The following is an 18,444-nucleotide window of genomic DNA, read 5'->3' as shown; positions in this document are numbered from 1 at the left end:
TTTGTATGTTCTATTAAATCATACATATAATTTAAGTTTCATATACGAGAAAATTACAGAAGCGGTTTCCGTTGCATCAACACCCTTTTTGAGTAGTTTTTGTACCATGAATAGTGGTTGGAAATGTATAGTTTTAAAGTCTACTTTTAGCTAATTTTTTATTTTTACATAAAGTTTCCTTGAGTATAAAACGAATGTAGTTGGTTATCTGATATCTTTTTAGGATTTTTTTGCAGTCATGTTTGAGTCAATAAAAATTTTTTTATTGCATAAAAGTTAGTATTAAAAATCTCCTACGAAGGGCGTATTATAGCTGAATCATATAATACCGAATAAACTTTGAAAATGAGAAATAAAACATTTCAGAAAATATTGTACAACAAATTATTGCTGAGAATTTTTGTCGCGAGAAATTTTTGCATGAGAAAAAATAGACGGTCACCCTAATTGGGCTCCGTGTCTTTATTAATCCGTAATAATTTCTCATGCAAAAAATTCTCAATCGAAAATTTCTTAACGTAAAAATTCTCACAGAACAAATAAATATACTTTAAAAATTTCCCATAGATTTTATTATAACAAATGACCAACACATATAAGCATGTTACGTTAAATTTTTCTACAAGGGATAATTTTACCGCTCACACCCTTCAACATTTCAAATATTTAAATAAATTTTTGTATAAGAAAATATTTCTTCAAAAAATGGTTAAGTTTGAGACATTAAGGTGCCAAATAAAAATCATTTTTTGACTATAAAACAAAAATTATTAAGAAAGCAAGTATTTGTAATATTCAAATAGTGTAAATAGCATAAAAACTTCCGTAAACTGAAATAATAAAAGTGAATATATATATATATATATATATATATAAAGTATAGTGAAATGAAAACTGGTATAGGAGAAACTTTCAGAAACTTGACCATCTTTTCTCATTTTCTGTCGCCATAAAAATTGATTTTCAGATAAAACTAAACGTTTATTTTGAAAGTTTAAATAACCTAATCATCAGTCTCTTTAAATTAATACACAAAGTATTCTCGTTTACAATTAAATGAAATGCAACTCTAACTCCATAAACAAATTTAAAATATAAATATCTCTATTTTATGGATAGATATAATTTAATCTGAGCCATTGAATTTTATTTTTTTTTTTCTTATCAGATTTCTTGTGTACTTTATTAAGTTAAATTTAAAGTGAGAGCCAAATGGTTAAATTATATTTACGAGAGTATATAACTACCTTTTTTTTTATTATCATTGGTTTGTTAATTTGTACGTCAAGGTTGGGTCCGGTGATCTTTTCACTCAGAGGAAAAGAATGAGAGAAAACCTTCCAGTACACTCTAGTTTAGGTATCGTGGAAAGAAAAGGCAGAAGCGCCTCTTGACTTTTCGGAATTAAAGGTTGATGGACATAAAAGAAGGAGAATTTTTTGTACTACCGACACTCTCAGTACTAAAATGCTTCTTACCCACTAAAAGTTCATCTAGAATTACTCCAGATGAAACTAAGTAGAAAAATAGAAATTTCATTACTTGTTTGGCTCAGTTTTAATTCTAAATTTTCATTTTCAATTATATTCCTTTTTTATTAAAACATTGCACGCAAAAGGCAAAAGGCAAAAAAAAAAAAAAAACGATTTATCAATTTATTCATTTATTTTCGAAAAACTTTTTAATTTGTTGATTAATTTCTGAAAAATATTTGTAAAAACTTGAATTTTCTTCTTGTAAAGAAGATTAAGTGGTTTATATTTTGAAATGACAAGAGTATTTGGTTATTTATTTGTTGTTTTTAATAATAAAACTCATCGCAATATCCAATACGTCTTCTGATTGACACTCATTGAAAAGTAGGTGATAATATGACAGGTTAAGAAAAATTCCTCGCTTTCCTTGACACCTTGGTAATTTTTCAACAGTCCCTTCAATCTGTTCAGGCTTAAAATTTAATCATTATAAATTTAGTTTTAAATTCAACGATAAATAAAAATAAATACCCAAAACCAATGAATAATCTACAGGCATTTTTCTTTATTAAATTCGTTGACGGAAGTTTAATATGATCAATAGATTGAATTTTCCGTATCAACGTATAATTTTTTTTTAACTCCCACAAAAGATCTATTAAATTTGATTGAGTATTAGTAGTACGACAATTTAGCAAATCTTTCAAGCAATTAATTAATATAATAAAACTTTAGTATATATATATATACATGTTCTATAGGAGAAAAGCACATTTAATTAAGCACAGAGCTTAAAATTATAAAATAAATATTTATAGGTTCATTTATTTAGCTTAGTGAAGTAACTTTTGAGTGCGTGTTACGGTATATGGTTTGGCTCGGTCCACTCAGAAGGCTCAACTCTAAACTCTTGTAGAACCCCTTCCATTTACTGTTGCTTTATCACCCTTGCACAGCCCCTTGACTACTCATTTTATGATACTCGATGTAAAGTTGCATTTGCACATTTATGTGTTATACGAGTTTTAATAAATCGCCCGCATTTACAGGGAAACTTTCCGCGCTAGGCGAGGGCGCTGGCAGGCACGTTCAAATCTATATTACCGGCGCCTTTTCTACCAACCACGCCCTGGATATAATGTATAACAAGCAACCACGTTTTTTTTTTTTCCCCTCTTCAACCTACCGAGTTTTAGTTATAATCATTGTCATAATCATAATCATAATTATATGGGGATGATCGTGACGCGTGTTGTTAATTAGTTGTCGACGCTTTTACAGCTTCAGGTGATTACACTTATTTATTTATTATAACTAAACTGTCCTTAAGAGTTAAAATCCAAGACTCAATACTTACTTTCGTCTCCTTTGATCTGAAGTAGCAGTCCAAAGGTGAGAATATTACCATAACCAGGGCGAGGGGTGATTATACCGCTAAACCCACGAGAGTTTAATGCCAATTCTGTAATAATGGTTATGCTTTTGAATTCAAATCCAATTACGTCAGAATTTGGAGATGAGGAATCCGTCAAAGCGATTAATTTCTGGATTTTATACAGAGATTATTAAAAAAAAATAGAGCCCGGTTTTTCACCTGATCCTGCTACGTGAGATTATTTAACTTGACTTTGGATGGAGAGCAATGCTTAGGCCATGGCCTAACATCAAATGAATCTCAACATATTGCTGGTAGACGGTAAGAGGATAGAGAGGATAGAGAGGATAGAGAGGATGAAGAGAATGAAGAGGATGATAGAGAAGAGGAAAGAGAAAAGAGAGAAAGTGATTATTAAATAAGTCATAGCAAAGCAGACATTCTGTTAGGAATAAAATAAATTCCCTTTGAGCGAACTGCTTGTGCTCCAAGTAAAGAGAAAAAGCAGATAGTCTGGATCAAAACTATAGCTTGCTCGATTCCGAGTGCTATTATGTCCAAACATCTCATATAGTCTATGGTATGCTTCGGTTACCCCGTGGGGTAGAAAGTGTGTGAGGGCGAGAAGGTCCGCGGGGGACGAAAAGTTCCGCTTGCGCCAGGCTTCCAAGGGCGTTCACCCAAGAGGGCTCCAGCTAGCTTCAGACACAACAGACGCGCACCCCTCTTTCTATTTTTTGTTGAACCAAGAATACCCCTCTGAGAATCCACGTTCCCAGTTCAGTCCATTCAGTGGTGATCAATCCAGTAATTCTCCTCTAATAGACACCAATTGTCTAATCCTTCTTTATCTTGTAGGTTGATCTGTCTTCATAGTGACAATACAAGGTCAATTATTTTTAACACGTGAGGATGTAACTTGAAAAATTTGAAAAATTCTAAATTTCTAACAAAATAATAATTTAAAAAATTGTTTGTTTGGCCTGATAACTTTTTGGAGAATGCGAAAATAATTTAATTAGTTATAATAATAATAATAATAATAATCATTAGAAATCTACTCTAGACATGCGAAGATGTAACTTTTAATAAGCATAATTTTATCGATCCTTTTCCTTTACCTTGCAATTTTCACTACGGACATTTTTTTTTTTTATCATGAAAAAATATGTATCTTTTGAGAAATTAATTAATAAATCCTCACGGATCTGTAAGATAATAACTTAAGAGACTCCCGTAGCAATATGGTAACTAGATTAGGTACTTGCGTCTTGACGATGTTTTGTTGATATTTTCTCGGTGGTTGCGATAATCTAACTAAACTATAATCTAGTACATATGTTACTCCTTTGTTTTTATGTCTATACCTGTTTATAAAAAGGAATCGAGGATGGGTTATTGTATATTGTTCTTTGAAAGCAATTTAACCCAAGCACAGCAAACTTGAGACACTAATTTGATCAGTTCTCGGTGTCATAGGTTCACTGAGATGAGACATTGTTCAAAATCTAATGATGCCAGCTAGTCCTGAATAACCCGAAAGACCAACAAAACTCAAAACACCAAGATAAAGATCCTCACGACAAATAGATAAATATTTTTTCTAGGTGAAATTTCTTCAACGTTTACATCAGAAATAATATTATATCATATAAATTTAAAAAATTGGATGAACTCGATATCTATCCTGTTGCTATCAGAGTTCAGACAACATCCACATTCTATTTAACAGGTTAGTCATAAATTAGGTATAAATTGTTATTCTTAGGGTCTCCTGGTATTTTAACCCCTTCATCCCGGAGGGAAACGTACTAATCGAGTTTAGTTCTTAGTTTTCACTCATTGTCGTGTACCTCTGTTAGACCCTCGATCTTAACAACCCATTCGGGTTCTCGAAAAACATAATTTACGTGGAACCACGAACGTAAACACACTCCGGACAATTGTTTATCTATAATGGGACATGTTGAGATGATTTTTATTGGAATAAAAAAAATTTGTGTTGTTTTATTAAAGAATTAAAAGCTGTTGCATCAAAGCAGTTATTTATCAATAAATTATTTAGAGTGATCATTGATGATATGCCGGTTATTATAATTGGGCAGATGTAGATGAATGGAATTTAGACAATCTATACATGAGTGTATGAGTACTAGAAATAATAAATAAATAAACAAAAATGTAAGTAGCTGGACAAAGAATATAGAATAAAAATTTAAGAGATAGCATCGGCCTAATAAATATCGTAAATTCATAAAAAAGCGAAGAGAGATCGAGTGTACATATGAAGGTTCGTAAGCACCTAATGTGATGTATATTCTTGGAATCTGTCGGCGGTCGACGGCGAAACTCGGACACAAAGAATATAATCTGTGGACTAGTGGATTCACCGCGTGTACAACATTCTACGGCGCCTGGCACAAGAATAAAAACCCAAAAGAATGAAAAATAACTAAAAAAAAAAAAAAGGAAGGCATAGTCAGGAAATAGAATAAAAAACTCGAGGATCGAAAAAGATTAAATAGAGGAGGAGAAGGATCACGTGTGCGGGTATTGTGGACAAAGGAAGAACGGTGAGCTCCCGAGAGTTATTTATTGGATCCCGCGACGACTAACATCCAAAATTTTTAGTCCGCTAATTAAAAATAATTTGGTGATCGAAAAGTCGAATAGAACGATAAGCTAATACCAAATTGTATTCATCCGATTTTTGGTGGTATGTTGTCGTTTAGTAGTACAAAATATTCTAATAGTAAAATTATATTTTATCTAGTCTGTATCATTATATCATTATGTTTTATACCGATAAGATTAAACTGGTAAACTGGACCAATAAGGTCCAAGTATCAAGGTCCATTCTTTCGATTAATATCGAGAATTTCGATACTAAATTAACTTGATTTTAGTCATGAATTTTATATTACAGGATAACAGCAATAAGTTAAAGCATATTTAAAAGATGGATGATTCACTTTATGACGAATGGCGTCTCGAGTGTCGGTTTATTAATAGGACCGGCGAAGGCTGAGAATAAAGCTCCGTGATGGAGCATCTATTCCTAGATGTAGAGAAGTGTAGCCTAGTTCTTTATTCTTACCGACGATCTTGCAGTCTCGTACAACCAACAAGTATTTATAAACTCGTAATAGATTCATGAGTAAGCATTATAAATACAAATAGAACGACATGAAAAACGGCATGATTCTCCTCTTGTTGCATCTATAGACAGACGCTCCTGGTTTCTCTTCTATCGCCTCAAATAGATATATAAACAGTAAAAGGTAACGAATAATAACTTGGATAATCACAACTTGGAATCGGTTAACTGAATGAGATACAAAGTTGATACAACTACATTAGAGAGCGTATGAGGAAATTAATCGCCAGATACCAGACTGACGACTCATTCGCTTTTGTATTTTCGGAGGAAAACGTCCATGAACTCTCTCACCTATTTTATTCAATTAATTAAGCCGATATTTGTTAATTTAGTTGTTTTTTTTTTTTTTTTTTTTTTTTTTTTTTTTCTTCCCACTAACCCATAAATATTGACATCGATTTCTTGGAGTATTAAGCTAGTAACCTCTAGTGTATAAATGACGATAAGTTTAACTAGTAGTAGACTGCTAACTGGATATGTAAAAAGTGTGATGGCGGTGTAGATGTATGCTTTATCCTTGTTGCTCTGTGTCTAGGTAAATTCTCGTTATTTGGTCTCTTTCGGTGGCTCACAGAGCAGCTCTTTCTGTTATGTTGACGTTGATTATTTTGGGCGATCGTCCATGAACTGTGGACTCGAGATACTTTGGCTTGCGAGGGGCAATAGCACAGAATAATAATAATAATATTAAAAAAAGCAAAGAAGATACCAGAGGAGACAAAGGTGGTTCATTGGTAACTTCGAGAAAGAGAGCGCTGTTGAGTTTAACAACCCAGACAGACATTCGCGGATCTATTATGGCTCGGTGACTGTATGCTTGTCGTAAGCCGACTACAGCCAGTATCTACTGGTATTGAGGTACCGAAAGAACCCGAGAGCTCCCGAGAGCCAAGTCTCCAATAAAACTCTCGTATATAAAGCACGTGCGGGTAAAAGACAACAAGACAAGACGAGAGATGAGAGACGCGTAAAGAGAGCGAGCCTTTACGCCAAAAAATCTTCCCATGGCAATCGGCGGCAATGGCTCCTTGCTCCTTGGAGCATTCGTTAAGACAAAGACCGAGAGAGGATCAGGTTGGGCTGGGTCGTGCGTTGTGCCTTGGGGTCGTCGTCCTGCCCCGAGGGGAACGAGGAAGGAAGGAAGGAAGGAAAGAAATGAAGAAAGAAAGAAAGAAAGAAAGAAAAAAAGAAAAAAAGGGGTCCCGATGAGAGGATAAAAGATAATTCCAGTATTTTTTTTTTCCATTACCAGCCCCTGACGGTCTTATTGAGGAATCTTTTAACTCAGGAAAGTGTCAGTATATGCAAAAACATTTCTAATACTAATGCTAACACACCAATCAAACCTCTTAGATTAAACTATCGTCTAATTAATATCATTCTTATAATTATTATAATTTGGAATGCCAAACAAAGTGTACTCTATGACTCTGAGTCTTTGACTGTTTTAAACCCACCAGAGCGTCCCAGGTCATTAAATGCCACCAGATAACTTCCTTTCTGTTGACGCGCCAGACTTTGGCATCGCTGTTAAAATTTAATGTTATGCTCAATGAATAAATAGTAAAACAGCCGTATTGTACCGACAGAAAATCGGTCAATCCATGATCGTCAGAAACAACAAAAACAATAATAACAGCAGCAATACCAATAAGAGAGAATAAGACAAACGGGTTGATGGGTTGTTTGGCGAAAGCAAAGTCTGTAGACTTGCATCTAAATTGACCAGTGTCCTTCGGCATCTTTTATGAGATTGGTTCTAAGAAATTTTAGGGTTCGTGTGTAAACCAAATCCCTTTTATCAGTATTTTCGGTTCTGTTGGTATACCTTCAAGGCTGCCCAAACATTGCACGTCTAGCCATTAATGGGTTCAACAATTTAGATTGAAATAATAATACTTTTATAACATATAATACGTATAATATAAGTTTAATAATTTGGGTGAAAGAGGCTGCTCACGCCAAGGTTTAAGTCGAAAAATAAAAGCCAACACACTTTTGAGTGGAGTAGAAACGTGCGAATGTGCAGTTTGGAGCATAGTTTAGTCGTTGCGGTAGGTTTTAGTCAAGGCGCCAGTACCATTCCAGTTTCAAGGACATGTTGAGGGGATTCACATTTAGTTTGTATTGGCTGAGCGTTGATGGCTCTGCTCTAGAGAGAAAAATAAAAATAAAAAGAAAAAGAAAAAATAAAATGAAATGCATTCGACGAAATGGTGAATTGACCTATGAAACCACTGTATATGTATATGTATACTGTATAATTTGTATAATGTAATAATGTAAACATTATCTGGGTTGAAACGGAGACGAGGCCGAGGACGAGGACAACTTTGAAATTAAAAAGAAGGAGAGTGTTAACATTTAATCTTTCACACGATATTTTTAATAACTGCTGCGCAGACGATGAATGTCCCATGACTTGAATCGTTCCAGGTTGGTCAAGACCTACCGCAACATAAACAGCAAAACTATACAGTGTTGACTTGTGGTTGAGCCTCATAATATCAGCTCAACCAGCTCACAGACCCGTGTGACATTTTATGTCGTGTGTTAAGCTAAAGCCAAACTCTGGCTCCTTTGTTTTGTCGATTCGACGCCATGAGAACCACGTGTTTGGCCTCTCACGTTTCCCGCCAATGAAACACGCCCGACGCTACAAATACAGTCTACCGTCTACAATCTGGAGCTCTGTTTATGCATGTCTTTTAATGTACTGGTTCTTGGTTCTTGATTGTTGGTTGATTCCCTCCTTCTTCTTCTTCTTCTTCTTTTTCTTCTCCCCTGCCACTACTCTCCACCTTTCTCCATGTTTACCACACCAGTGTATTGTTAAACGTTCTAGACAGTGTTTTTATATAATTTGTCCAAGGCTATCGACAATGAAAAGGAGCGACATTAACATGCATAACACATCTATATGATCCAAGTCTGTATCAGTGTGTGTGTGTGTGTGTGTGTGTGTGTGTGTGTGTGTGTGTTTGTAAACTCTAGTGGGAGCAATGAAAATTGACGTTTTAAGTTTTAAGTTGGCTTTGATGTGGCTTTCTGCTCTCAGTTCTCAGCTCCCGAGACTCAAGTCTCTGGCATGGTGCTTCTCCGATGTCACTGACGGGAACCAACACAAGCTGAGAGAGTAGAAGGCAGACGGCCTACAGACAGTCAAGCGTGGGGACGGAGAATGGGTTCAAATACCTTGTTGTTGAGCGCGGGAGCCTATCTGCGATTCATGGAGGCGTGGAATTTCCGTCGGAGAGGTAAGCCTGCACCAAGGCACCTGGACAAGTAAACGCTTCGTTGCTCACCTTCGTATGCTCTACATATACATTTCCATTTATATTTCCATCATTTTATTTATTTTCTAGGGAGTGAAATGTTATTATTTCATTATTGATTGATAATCCAATCATCATTATAAATTATTCTATGGAATACTATAAAGTTATTATTATATTCTACCGACTTGACAACTTCAAGTTAAAACGACAGACTACCATTACCACCATTTCCTTTGTATAATTTCTGATAATTTTAATCGGGATTAGATTCTCAACTATTCTCTCTCCGTTCTTGTTCTGCTCAGGAACTTGATAAAAACTTAAAAAAAAAAAGGCATTGCACGAGCTCGATAATGAAATGTCGAACTAAGTGCCTGATCATAGGCGGAACCTCTTTTGCCCGATTTAATCATCCCGTTTAACCTTCTTCAGCACATCATCGTTAGCTCCGGCCTCTTATGTTCTTCATCGATAAGCTATAATAAGTTGAAATTAACCTGGAACTAACACTAAATACTACCTTCGAGAGTCTTTAAATATATTTTTTGTTAGATCGAATCCAATTTCTTAATCTTTTACAAAAAATTCTTTGATCTAAATTTACGTTGATGGTTGCTGGTTTAGATTTAAAATTTTATAGTTTAAAAAGTTATATGCAATTATAAAGTCAATAGAATGAAATTTATTAATTATTTATCTTTTGTGACTAGTCACTTAGAATTTTAATAATCAGTTTTTGATATTTTGATATTAAAAAAAATAAGTTAATTAATAAATTTTTAAAAAATATTAACTCCGTATAATTCCTTAAAACAAAAACTTAGCAGTTGAGTACCACTCGACCGTTGGTTCCCGCCTTGTTGCCTTGTCGCCAACTTGAGGATCGTTTCCCGCCATAATGCGCGCGCAGTTGCGTGCGTTGTTCTTATTTTCTTTGGCCTTCCCTCCTTTGGCTCGAATAGGGCATCAAACTTGGAGTTCACACACTTATACACTCGACAATCAACAACTGTAGGGTCCTTAGACTCATGAAATAAAGCACATGTGTAAATGTATGTGTGAGTAGTGGTATATGTATGTATGTTAAACTCGCGTGTAGACTTTTTCATAGCGTTTATTAACCGGCCGTTTTCCCGTCTCCGGTTATAATGTCCCCTTTAGAGGCATTCACACGACGTTTTCATAACCTTTATGACTCCGACAACACCCGCATGAAAATAAATAAAGTCATCAGTGCCCACTGAATTTATAAAACTTTAATAATTCCCACGGAAAATCAGTCTGCCCGCACAAGTCATAGACAAAGGGTCATGGGGTTCCTGGTGTAGGCTTAAAGCTTTGCTCATCTCCCACACATCTTAATATATAAAAATATAAAGAGCAGTAAATAAGGCTTTATAATCTTTATAATGAGCTCACAATGTTGCCCACGTTAAGAGACATTTATTCCTCCTTTTCCTTACCTGTTTTTTTACAACTCTATCTTTTTTTTTTTTTTTTTTTTTTTATTATTATTATTATTATTATTATTATTATTATTCTATAAGTCCTGCGGTTGTACGAGGTTCCAGCTTTAAAAACTTACTTCCATCCGCTGCGGTTTCGTCACGTTTACTCAGAAAACTTTTTTAAAAATTTTACTTTGGTAACAACCCGTGTAAGTCATCTGTCGTCTCAGATTTTTACTTTCCCAACTTCAAGGACTAAAAATTTTATCATATATTTTATAATGAATGTACCACGAAAACATTTTTATCTTTGATCTATTTGTCATTTTTATTTTTATTTTTTTTCATATTTTGGAAAAATAACATCACTGGAACGACATCTATTGGCATTTTAATTAATAAAAATAATTGAATGAACTTGATTTAAAATGATCACTGCTGTAAAACAGATCAAATTGAGTATCAAACTCAGGTACCTTTTATGTTTTTTTTTTTTTTCCTGTTTTTTAGTAGCAAGTCAATGCATAAATAAAATTGGATAATGAAAGCCATTACATAGATAACACTAACACGGAAAAAAGATGGTAGTTTTTTTTATTTTTTCTTCTTCCTAATGGTTAAGTTTATTTATGTACTAGAAAATATGGTTTAGTATCGGGCTGTGTCAATTGTGAATCGGATGCCAACGAACTTACCCGACCTGAGTCATATTCCAAGAAGAGGAAACATGAGTAGCCACACATATGAGCCCATGTATGTATAAACGATGACAAAGTAATGTAATTGAGTAAGTTGTTCAAGGTAGACAGGAAAATATTTAGTTAGTTGTAGTTGGTCCCTATCGAATGGAAAGAGCATGGGGCATCGAGTCGATAAAAAATTTATACATTATAAATTAGTATGTAAAAGTATGTATAAGAGAAAGGTGAAGCTTAGATAGAGCTGAATAAGAAAAAAAGGGAAAAACCGCTTAAACATTGTTTATGTATGCAAAATATTTCTTTGAGAAATAATTTAAAATATTGAATTTACGAGCAGTCAACTACTTCTCTTGTGCTCCACCCAGTCAATCGCTTCACCCTATTTATATACCTTCGACTCAAACCCTCGACGAAGACAAGAGTGAAATTTACGATGTGTTCTCGCAATAAATTTTCAAAAGGCACGAAATTAGATTGGCAGACATGCACGCTTGCTCAAACGAAAAAGGATTCTCTCTGTCAACGAACCGTGGAATATGCTAAAACTGTCGCATAACCGAATCACTGAAAAATTCGCTAAGATTACATGACTGGAACACAATTGGGCTCTTGATTCTACATTTAAGATTTATTCCAATTTAAATATCCAAAGGTTAAATAATCGGGGTCTTAATTTTTTATTCAATGATTCTTGAGTGGGTCCAACGTTTTTATGTACGATATCATCAGAGGAACTTGAAAAAAAAAAAAAAATAGTTTTGGATACATAGCGTTAAGAATTTCAAACAACTCGAATTTTTTATTTTTAATAAATATACTTATTAGATTAGATGATGATTAAAAATTAAAATGCATTATTTTGTTTACAGGTTGTTCATCGCAGTACATCGGCAGCATCTCCAATAAAGGTAAGAATAACCATTTATTATAAATTATAACCTATAACCAATCAATAGTTTCTTTTATACCTATGAATATCCAAGTATACTATACACGACAGCGTAATTTTCTCAGAGGGTGTCCAACGATACAGCAAAAGTGGGACACCCCTTAAGTTAGCTTGGCTCACACCCTTCAGTTAGCTGATGCACAATCTATACAGTGCAAAATGTAGGGTCTAGCCTATCTATCAGAGAGCAATAGCAATAGAAAAAGTAAGAGCAAAAGCAAGAGCAAGAGCAAGAGCAAGAGCAAGAAATCCTTTTATCAGCAAAAGAAAAAGGAAAGATGTACTCTAACTCTGACGATACAGTGCTTAAATATTACAACTATGTACGTGTGTCTATGTATGTATGTGAGAACTCTCTTTGCAAAGGAAGAGCATCAGCTTTGTGTTATATTATGTTGTGCTCTAGATTGAATGCACCTGGTCGGTTTAACCGCCTTTTTTCCTTCATCACTGTTCTTTTAGTCTCGGTCCTTGGGTCTTCAGTCTTCAGTCTTCAGTCTTCAGTTTTCAGTCTTCAATCTTCAGTCTTGGTGTTTTCTTTAGTTGTAGTTGTATATTGTATATCGTATATATTGTATAAGTAATCGAGGTAGGTCATATAGTTATCCTGCGGAACAACATCCTGTAAATCTGTTGGCAACATTGTTCAATGTAAAATATGACGCCGTGAGCTATTTTCAATTATAGTAGACCGTTGACTGCAGACACGCCACTTTTTAAGCCTGTCACCAAAGTGTTTAACTAATTCATGTCATTTAGCAGACACTTATTAAACGCGGGAATCCAAATAGAACTTGAGATGTATACTCGCTCGGGAATTTATCTTTCTTGATATCTGTTATCAGAATGGAATTTAAAAATATATCAAGGATCGCGGGGTAAAAACTTACCAAAGTTTAACTTTCAAAAGTTTCATTCCTTTAATTTAATTTAATTTAATTTAATTTATTGGTGGTGCAAGAAAGTTATTAAATAGCAAAGGTACACTGATAGAAAAATTTATTAATTTTTAATAAATTTATTATTAATTTAGTGCTTGGTATAAGCTAAATTTTTTAAACTTTTAATAAATAAATGATATTAAAACTATTAAAAAAAATATACCTTAAATCATTTTATTTTGGTAAAGTATATTTTATTGTCTTCCACTGGGTGAATAAATAAATAATTAATTTTATAATTTTAACCGATATTTAATAAAAGTAAAGCGTATATAATAGGTACTGTATACCGTCTACTGATTTGTCACAAACTTTTATGTCACGTACCAGAATATAATGGAGAAAAATCAATGCAAGTATTACTCGGAATTGACGGTATTTGGTGCGTTATATTTTTTGATAAAGCCGAGAGCGAGGGTCCAAGTATATTGAGAGTTATCGAATATCGAATATCGAAGTGATCCTTAGGTTTTTATACTCACAACGGGAATAAAGCATCCGTCATAGTATAGAGTATAGAGTATAAAATATAGAGTAATAGAGTACAGAGTATGGGAATTCGTTAAAACACGTCAGAAAATACAATGTCCAGGGGTAAAGAATTTGATCGAGCGCGGTACATTATTTTTCTTTTACTATTTATTCCGTATTTTTAATATATAATAAATATATTAATTTTAAATATTAACCGCTAGGGTTATATTTCTTTATTTGCCGGTATTGTTATCTATTATAGAATCAAAGTAACCATTAAACTTAATTCCCCGTTTCAGTCTCGGTGAATAGGAATAACTCTGTTTAGTTAGAGATGTATTTATATGTATCTTATACGAGAATAAAAGAGGTGAGGATGTGGTCCATGCGTTACTAAACAAGGGAAACACCTCATGTTCATGCTCGAGTAATTTAAGCTGCGGTGACAACTCTAGAGTAAAATAAGTAAAGTAAGACGCAGAAGGAAGGACCGCGTTATCCGACGCCGGCTCTCCAATCAGTTAACTTCCTGTTTAATGTCTAAAAAGTACAATCTTACGTTACCACACTTATTCCCTGTTTTTCCGTTTATTAACTCAATTTCAAATTTTCTTTCTACTCTTATGTTTTAGTTTATTATAAAATTATAAAGGAGGATAATCAAAATTTATATTAGGATTAGTTAAAATTAAAGATGTAGTACTGTACTGTATATACCGCGAGGGAACAAAGGGGGTTAGATTCTCAGTAGTATTTATTTTAAATTTTTTTTTAATAATAAACCGGTCGAGTATAAATGCTTGATAAAATTTTTATTTATAATATAAAAAGACCGTAATATTGAATAAAAAATATAAAAAAAAAAAAAAAAAATAGCAATGTTATAATTTGAATAAAATTATGTTAAGTGTACTGTGATAATCATTAAGTGACACAGTAATATTATTATATTATTTAATTAAAATGACTTTGGTAGTACGATATAGTTGTTTTATGGAATCGTACGTGACCAATGTATTCATAACTTATAATATGAGAACGTGTAATCAGATAATATTGAGAACACTTGACTTAATAATAATACAAGAATGTTAAGCTAGCTTTGAATAAATATTAATTAATTCAATTCAAAGCATGATCATTGTATTCTATGTCTCTTACTGGGATTTTTATTAAATATAAAGGTAAATTTATACTAATCATAAGATACTATCGAATATTTAATAAATATATGTATGTAACTTAGCTTCACAACTTCTATTAATAATAACACTAATAATTGTAACTTGGAGTTCTCGCTCGGAGGAAATTAATAATTTTTAATGGTACCGCGAGAATTTACATTGGGTGTCGTTTAATAATAGTATTATCACTGTGGTTATATATTCAGATCAGGTGAATATCTAAATAACATATACTTTATTTCTGAGGGTCTCATTATCTAAATGTATAACTGTGAATTAATAAATTTATTTTATTTTAATAATAATTTACTGTTAAATTCATTTTAATTAAATGCGTACCGTATATTTAAAATAATTATGTCTTATATTATACATTTAAAAATACAACATTATTTTTATTTTTTTTATTTTTATTAATTATTAATTTACTCCATCTTATCTGGTATGCGATAGGAAACAGCTATGAAAAACAACTATGGCTAATTAAAACTGACGCCCTTCTCAATTTCCTCATAAAATTTCTCAGAATTATAATGATAGATACCAAAAGTAAAATAATAAAAAACAACTCGAAACTCGAAGCTTATCACCACATTATCCAAAAATAAGTAAAGCTGGCTGGGCTTCCTGTTCCCATGCCTGTCTGCCCTTAATAACTTTATAGACAGATTCTGGATTATTAAAGTTGTTATATCTTCCCATTGAGTTAATTACATCAATAAGATAATGAAAATAAAAAGTTAATACTTTTAAAAGTAATATAAGCTTATATTCACAGTGCGTCACTTGAATATTTGAATAGTTATTGCGATTATAATAATAAGTACCAATTTTGTCAGTATGTTGTTTTTAACAAATCATTAGCCTGTTTTATTAGTTTCGCTTGGTTACTATTGACGTCAAACTGCGGATTGTCGACGTCAACACTGTCAATATAGAAGACTTTGATGATCAGAATGCTTCCTGCTATTCTATTACAATTAATGAGCTTTTGTTTTAAAGAGTTATTAACTAAAGCTTACAGAGCTTACAGTGTGTATCTTTGTCTTAAACCAAAAATAATATCTGGGCTTTATTATCATAGTTTCATCCAAAATCATTTGAAATTTGCACTTAATAATACTTTCTCACACCACCACAAGCATCAATTGTCTCCAAATTTATTAAATTTTTTTAATATAATCATAAATACGATTTGCTTCAACTTTATTATGATCAAATTAAATGATTACACTAAAAACTTATTTTATTTCTTTAAAAGACAATAACAATGACGTCCCTGTCATTACATTGAGCCTCAGGTGAAGCTATTCAAAGAATAAAATCAACTCAAGTGATTAATTAGCTTGTTTTTCGATTGATATGCTTTAATTAGACTTCATGACATCAAAACACTACTAGGAATAGTAGAATAACAAAAATACTTCAAAGACAAAAAGAAAAAAAAAAAATATAGAAATGAAAACATAGAAAATTTATATTACGGATACATATACTTATATTTTTTAACATAAGTTTGTTCTATTTTAACAAAATTCATCAATAATTTATTAAAAATCCATTGAAAAAAAATTTTTTTGTTTTAATACTTATATTCATGTGTCATAAACATATATATCTATACATAAATATTTTTTTTTTTTCCGTGGGAAAAATAGATGTGAGTTGAACTTTTCAAGGAAATTTATAAAAGCATAAAAAAAAAAAAAAAAAAAAAAAAAGAACAAACAACGCAAATTTTATTGACCTTGGCCTACAAAACCAATTTCTATAAATTGGTTAATTTAAAAATGAACGTAGTCTATAATTTTCTCGTAAACAAGATAATGGTTAAAAATAGAAATTAGTCCCTGCTGACGGAATGAATAGAAGTAAACAACTGAATATATTACTGTCATATCATAAGCTATCGATGACAGAAATGAAAAAAAAAAAAAAAAGAAATAAATAAAAAGTTGACTAGTTATAGTTTAAAGTGAAAATAAAGTGGCTGAAATCATCGTACCGTCGTCATCATTATCTATCACTACTGTAGTTGCTGTTATCACGTCTGATCTATAAATATTTATTGGTCTTATAGATTATACCCAAGGTTGACACTTGACTTGTCAATCAAAATTTACACCGTTAGGAAAAATAATAATAATAATAACAACACACCATGATAGTAGAAATGGAATTGTAGTATAAAAAGTAACACATATGTAGGTTGACTCGACTATCAAATAATCGTTTGATAATACAAAAGTTTACGTAATAATGTCACTAGATAAAAATATAAATACAAATTTTATCACCGACGCCAAGTTAATAATAAATTATTTAGTTAATAACAACAACCGGAGACGGTCTGCAGCCAGACTGACAGACGTGTATGTAATTACAATTATCAATTAAGCCAGAGTTAATTATTATTAGAAGGCAAAGAGTGAGCAGGAATGAAGACGTTTAACTAGGAAATGGGTCAAGGCGACAAAATTACTCGTATCTGTCTTCGTCTCTTGCTCAGTGCTTTTTTTATCCTCTGTCTTTTTCCTATTGCTGTCAGTCAGGTGTACTTGTTGTGCGACAACAAATTGTATAACGAGTTACAGCCTTACGACGCATCGCAATAGTCATTATCGGTGACGTGGACGTTGAACGGTCGCCAGGTCGCCAGGTCGCATCTCTGCAAGAAATAAACTAACGTGAGTTCAGAGCCGACAAAATCAACATCATCATATCACACCCATACAATGTACCATCTAAATTTGATAGAATTTTTCTTTTCAACCAAGTTTGAATACTTACTTTTTTTCAATGCAATAAATTTAATTAAATTTTTCAATGTTATGATTGTGATCCTTGAATAATTATTAATTCAGCTGAGGCAAAAGCAATCATGTCGTGATTTGGGCAAGACGAGCTTTAATTGAGATATTATTACCAGATGTTCTTGGGAAAATTACTCAAGGAGGTAAACAGCACAAAGATTGTATTGTATATGCACGACTAGGGGCTTATTCCTACTTTTGTTCTATTCGTACTGTTATGTTACGTTCCGTTATGTTGTGTTATATTATGTGTAAGATGATGTCACCCCAACAGTAATTACCAAAGTTTCTAATGCTATGTAGATAGGACATAATAATATGCAAGTACATTTATGTATGCATTGTTATTAAATATAAAATTTGATCGTAATTACATAAATTACATAATTATTTTATTTTGCGATGATCTGATAAAATTGGTTGTTTATTATCACTATTTAATTTTTATTATTATTATTTATTAATAATAGTTAATTAATATAGTTATTATTTAAGTTGAAGTTTTTCTACAACGATATTAAGTATTGTGTTAGAAAAGTCTTAGTTGTGTCGCATCACCATAAATTATACCAGATTATAATTTACTTGGTGATGCCAAACAACTGATAAAGTCTCGTCTGCTGCAAGAGCATTTTTGGGAAATTTT

The 18,444-nt window shown here is 32.5% G+C and overlaps 1 long non-coding RNA gene across 3 annotated transcripts in view; it reads left to right on the top strand.

Annotated features, from left to right (window-relative positions):
• The window catches only part of LOC123266261, a 45,376-nt gene that overhangs the window by 16,250 nt on the left and 10,682 nt on the right, over nucleotides 1–18,444 (top strand). For 2 of the 3 annotated variants that reach the window (XR_006509743.1, XR_006509742.1), the window contains exon 2: nucleotides 12,307–12,345. This is a non-coding gene — a long non-coding RNA (uncharacterized LOC123266261). Of the gene's footprint in view, nucleotides 1–12,306; nucleotides 12,346–17,849; nucleotides 18,152–18,444 lie in introns of those variants that run through there. The other variant, XR_006509741.1, reaches the window with a different exon arrangement.

The sequence above is a fragment of the Cotesia glomerata genome, linkage group LG5, assembly GCF_020080835.1.
Source record: "Cotesia glomerata isolate CgM1 linkage group LG5, MPM_Cglom_v2.3, whole genome shotgun sequence".
Taxonomy (NCBI): domain Eukaryota; kingdom Metazoa; phylum Arthropoda; class Insecta; order Hymenoptera; family Braconidae; genus Cotesia; species Cotesia glomerata.
Note: the sequence above shows the minus strand (reverse complement) of the source record. Positions and strands in the feature narration are given on the sequence as shown.